The sequence below is a fragment of the Lactuca sativa genome, chromosome 4 (genome assembly GCF_002870075.4).
Source record: "Lactuca sativa cultivar Salinas chromosome 4, Lsat_Salinas_v11, whole genome shotgun sequence".
Classification (NCBI taxonomy): Eukaryota; Viridiplantae; Streptophyta; class Magnoliopsida; order Asterales; family Asteraceae; genus Lactuca; species Lactuca sativa.
The window spans coordinates 224070350-224076896 of NC_056626.2; positions in this window are offsets into that span (position 1 = coordinate 224070350).

The following is a 6547-nucleotide window of genomic DNA, read 5'->3' on the forward strand; positions in this document are numbered from 1 at the left end:
GGAGGGTCATTAGCCGAATGGGTAGGACAAGGACTATAATTCCCATTATAAGTATAATGATAAATATAACTTAGTCAAATGTTTTATAAATTCCCAATCTTAGTTACTTTAGGAAATTGTGAATTTGGTGCTAACCCATGAAATTACACTTTGCACCTTGCTTAAGTCGTTAGTGGAGCATGTGTGGTTAACCGGTACACTAACTTGGATTTAACAAGGTTGGCAAATGGTGACCTAAGGTTTATCATAGATCGGTGGAGTGCGTGTGGTTAACCGACACATCGATTAGGTGATAAAAATTAAGTGTATCAAGTTAGTTTGTACGGTTATTCACACCTTGTTTGTGATCCTCGGCATCCCAGTCACAAACACGAGAGGGCACAATCGAGATTTAAACTTGCCATTGAAAAGTTCAATGAATCTCAAAAGATCTAAGAGTTTTAAACCAATTAAAACCTAATTCCTATTTCATTTTTCACGGTGGAAATTGGTAAACCGTCATTCGCCTACCTTCAAATATTTTATAGCTTGGATCACGACATCCCTCTTCCAAGTTATAAAATATTGTGTTGGTTCCTAGTCTAAATATTTCATATTTGGTGCTATATTAAGGATTTAAATCAACTAATTTGGATTTCTCCCACTATAGATGTCTGGTTCAGACAATTATGATCTTTCCAAATCTCTTGGAAAAAGCTTCACTAATGAAGATGATGTCCCGCAATTGGATCATGGAAATCATACTTCTCTTCCTCCTCCTCCACCAATTATTCTCCCTGACCCACAAGCTCAAAGGCTTGAAAAGTTCAAGATCACTCAAGCCCTACTTGCAATGAAACAGAAAGATGGAAGACTTGTGTGCAATCATGTCTTAGAGATGAAGTCACACATTGACAAGTTGAGAATGTTGGGTGTCGTTTTCCCAAGGAAGTTGTCTATTGACTAGGTTCTTCAGTCACTTCCTGAGTCGTATAGTAAGTTCATCAAGGACTACTATATGACAGATCGCGACATGACCCTTATTGATCTTTCTTATTTACTTGTTGCTGCTTAATCATAAATGTTTTGGCACATTGGAAAAGAAAATTTTGGTGGAAGGTCTATTTCTCAAACTTCCATGGACATTGACAATGGTAATATTGGAAGTCCAGAAAAGCTTTTTCTTCCTAATGGAAAGAGATCAGCCATGGTCAACCCGGTTGACCAAAAGGTAAAGGGAAAGGCTAAGTTTGTGATAGTCCCGTGTTCCATTCCCAAAGAGTCTATATGTTTCTATTGCTAAGAGCAGGGGCATTGGTTGCGAAGCTGCCCTAACTACTTGAAAGATATGAGAGAAGGAAGAATCAAAAAGTTTGACTCTGCTTCAGGTAAGTCCACTATCTAACTCTGTTAAGCTCCTAATTGTTGATTCATAATACATGATGTGACTAGGTTGCATTTTAATGTTTGGCAAGATCAAACAAAGGGAAGAAAGCTTAAAAGAAGAGTATGCTGAATTTGATCACGAAGATGGATTTCAATCGCATGGTTCGAAGATTGGATTTTTGAGCTGCTACTTAGGAGTTATGATAGATTGCTAGGAAATATGTAATAGCATAGTTTTCATTTAAAGTTGCATTGTAAAGAAAAAGTTTTTTTTCCGCATTTCATAAATAAATAAAACTTTGTTTTATTTTATATCTCATTGCAATGGCATTTATGGAAAATTGATGTCTGTATGTTTCAAGTAATAATGGAAATATGAATTTGATTCTTTCATTTGTGGTAGTGTCTAAATTTACCAAATAAGGAAAGATTCTCATCACCCAAGTTTCAATTAGACCGAAACTTGGAATCATGCATGTTGTATTGTATGATGAATTAGAATTTTCATCTTTGGAAAATTAAGATTAATTCCTTGTTCATATGTATATGTGAGTCAGGTGAAGGACAAAGCGATCGGGTATACTTGGTTGTGTGATAGTCAGGTCCACCATAAAGATCGATAAGGCTATTCGTCATGATTCACTAAAAGTTAGTAAATATGGTTACACTTACAAGTTTAAGTGTAATTCTGAAACATTGGAAAAGTTTCAGTGTATGGCAGAACGAATGAGAAGAATCAAATTAGGCAAAAAGATAAAAGTTGTTGAATCTGAAAAGATGGGAGAGTACTTTAGTATCATGTTTTATGATCATCTTAATGCATTTTTATGGCTAAGAAGAGAAGTCATGAATTGTTGAAGTGGTTAAATCAAGAAGATGAGTCATACTTCGTTCGAAAACAATTCTTAGAGTCATACTCCAAGATTGTAACTTGAGTGACACATCTTAAAGAAGGTTTATAACACTTGTCAAATGTAAGAGTAAAATGAATTCTACTCTTGTACATTTGAAATTGGTAAGTTGCGATGTTTTGGATAAAACAAAGACCAACTAAGGCCAATTGTGTGAAGTGTTTGTCTTGATTAGAATCCACACTATCTATTGAATATTTGTTTGTCATGGAATGGTTCTTGGCAAAAGAGTCTTATATGTCAAGAAGACAGTGGGAGTCTAAAACATCATGAAAGAGTTTCAAGAACTAACCAAGAATAAAACATGTATTTTATCACTAGCGCACGACTTGAAGTTTGTAACCTATCGTGTTGACATGTTCATATTTTTGTGCCTATTCCAGTTAAAGTTTACTATGCATATGAGTTTTACAAGTTCTCAATTGTTTGCATAACAACCTGGAAGCAATGGTAGGCCTTGTGTTACCAAGTGGCAATAAGTTAAGATTGCACAAGTTCAGTCCATATGAGTTTGGGTTTGTCACTAACCTTGTCTTGTGATTATGGTTTTGACAAATTCACATGGATAAGAACACATACACCATAGAAATATAAGTGTCATAAGGTTTCTATTCGATTCATGAAAATGATTATGAGGAAACGCTTTCACTGAGTAAATTTTAACTAGATAGCGATTGTGATATTTGCATTATCAAAGTCGTTAGTGGAGCGTGTGTTGTTAAACGACACACTAACATGGACTTGTAAGAAATGGCAAAGGTACAAACAACTGAGACTATGATTACGTCATCCCTTTTCATAGTTCTAAAATTGTTTAGACGCACATGTAAGATATCTAAGGAAAAGTGTATGATTTTGATAAAGTTTTATCAAAGCATCTCGTATCATAAATATGAACTTTGGTAAGAAAGTAAATAAAGTATTGATTTCTAGAAGTTCAACTGATTTCTGAGTATATCTCAAAGCTAGTGGGAGCATAAGAGTTATGCTAATAATTATCATGTTAGTGGGAGCATCATAATTATGATAAGCATTGCAAGTTAGCAATATTAATTTTAGAAAACAAAAGTTTCTGTTAGGTAAAGTTGTTTTGCTATAATTAAAGGAGAGGAAATTATACTTCATTTCAATTTCTAAAAGCTTAAATTGAGATTTTAATCATCGTTAGCCAAGGATATATATATATATATATATATATATATATATATATATATATATATATATATATATATATATATATATATATATATATATATATATATATATATGAATTTTGTGTTGGAATGGTTCAACATAAGGAAATTGTATATATATTGCATTCTCAAATTCGATTATGAATACGACATCCCTTTTCATATTCGAATTATGAAAACATGGCAAATCAAAAATATTGTAGCAAAAGACTTGTCTGGGATCATGTCTTTATGTGAGACACCATGAATCGTGTCCAATATACTTCGGATATAGGATCAATTACATGCGCTATAATATTTATCCTTTCTAAATTTTTCCAAATGCCTAGGGCATTATGAGGGGAAAAGGCTAGAATTGGATATAACTAAAATGATTAATCAATTGTTGAGGACAATATGAGGTTTTACCAAAGAATTGGTTGCTCATGGACCGTTCGAACTATGGTGTAAATTTTTGGAAAGGGCCATATTGACATATTCTGAAAAGAGGTAGCTCTTGTTCAGAAGTGATAGTCAAAATGGGAATATGGAAATGTTTCCATAGGTGGAAGTTATTCTTTAAATCTGTGTAAGATTAGAGAAAAAAACTTAATGCAAGAAGGGTGATCAAAGAAATGTATTTTGAATTTGAGACTTCGTCTCAATGGAATTGATCTCCATTGGAATACTTTGTAATGTCGGTTGTCAATTTTTTTTGACTTTGTGCATAGTAATTACAAGAGGATCAGTGCATATAAGTTTAGAATTTAATAGATTTCGCTAAATGGCAGGAATTTGGAATTCTTACACTTACGATAAGGATTTGGGATTGTGAAATGAGAATCATTGGAATTATGTTCAATTGATCTTTTCCACAAAGTAAGTATCATAGACAAACATAGTGTGCATACTTGGTGTATGGCATAACTATTGTTTGGACAAACATAGTGTGCATGCTTGGAGAATGGCATGGCTATTGTTTTAATTCAAGTATTAAGTTGATTATTTGAAACATTATACAATGAAAAATGTGTAATAAATATGGTTCTAAGTAAAAGGTGTTTTATTTATATTCATAAGTTCTATGACCGTTTTGGATTCGATTATTCTTGTGTTTCACTTTGCATGTTTTGAGTTCCTGAATAACTAGGTTATTCAAACTATCCATAGTCTATCATACTTTGGAAGTAGGTATTGAGGCAAGACTGTCATGAAGGGTCTGTAGTTTGTCTGGGACAAAGTGGCTGCAGTGTTCATGAGTGCTCCTGGAATGAGATTCGAGTATTGGATTCAACCCATACTCATTTGAATCACTTCATGGATTTCATCACGAGTGAATCATGAGACTATAATATCTTATATTCTTCAAACGGATATGTGTGAATTGTAGTTGCGCGTCAGTTGCACATTGACATATGAAAACGCAACCAATAACTTGGTTGTTATAAAACATATCGTTGTGTCTAATTTGATAAGTAAGTACAAGCGAACACTTAAGTCAAATTTTATACATTCCTTTTACCATTGGAGGGATAAAATGTTATCTGTGGGCCCTTCGATGATTTAGTGATGACACCCGTAAGTGCTTGTCCAAGCCTGGATTGATTTGATTTGTTCAATTAGTCAGTCGTCATAAATCGGAAATCAGGAAACAACAAATGGACAGAGAGAATGATTATAATCAATTTCTAAGTCCATATGATATCTAGAATGGAAGAATATATGATCCCTTATCTAATGGACATGTCATTCGACTAGGTCAGAGTTCGGCAGTGGCTTTAAGAGCTACGATTGCTAGTCGGGATCTGGGAGTCATACGTGATAATAGTTCATGACTTAACCAAGTGGGAGACTATCGGATTAGATGTCTAAGACCATAATTAGTATTGGGATGTACTCGACCCGAGAGTAGCATGGTCCATTTGGGTTGCATGACATCAAAATAATTGGATAGACAAAATGAGAAAAAGGATACTTATGATTTATATTAATATATTATAAGTTCTAATATATTGATATGAAATCATATTATTTAATTAGTTTTGATCCAGAATTAATTTAGAATTAATTTAGTAATCAAAAGGAACTAATTAAATATGGACTCTTATGTATATATATATATATATATATATATATATATATATATATATATATATATATATATATAGGATGGGCCAAGTTCATTTAGGTTGTGCTAAGCTTTCACGGATAGTCCATGGAGTTTTTGTTGGGTTTTGAGCATTCTAACACTCCTAAGTGTACATGCAACCCTAAATACCTTGGATCTATGTTTTCTCTACTATACATGCAAATAAGAACTTCCAAGGTATTATCCTAATCTAGCATACAAAACAATGAGTGTAACAAGATAGAATACATACCTCTTTGATGTAGAAAGTCTTCATGAAGCTTGAGTGCCTAACCCCAATAGTTTGGAAGCCTCAAATGGATTCACAATCACCAAAACACTTAGAATAACTTGAGAGAATTCTACAACTCATGAAATCGGCTAGCCCTTTCACTTCACACTCTAGTGGCCGATTTTGGTCAAGAATAAGATGCTTATATAGTTAGGGTTACACCATGTAAACCCCAATTGACATGGCCTTTCATTTCCATGATCCATGGGTACAAATACACCATGGAGCATCCATGGACCATCCTATGGTTTTTAGCCCAACTTGATTATTCATGGAGCATTAGCCCACTATACAAGTATGGATGATTTACACAATCAACCCATATATTTAATTAGTCTTCTTTTGATCACTTAATTAATCCTAGATTAATTCTTGATCAATACTAATTAAATAATATTATTATTCTTATTATTAATATACTAGAACTTATAATATACTAATAACCATAAGTGTCTTATTTCTCTCATTATAGTCTATCCAAGTGCATGATGGTATGCAACCCAAATGGACCATGCCGGGTCGGGTCAAGTCTTACCAATTATAGTTATGGACTTAGACATTAATCCAGCAGTCTCCCACTTGGATAAGTCTAAAACTATTATTGCGTATGACTTCAGGAACCAACTGGCAATCATAGCTCTCAAAAGCTTCTGTCGAACTCTGACCTTGTAGATGAACT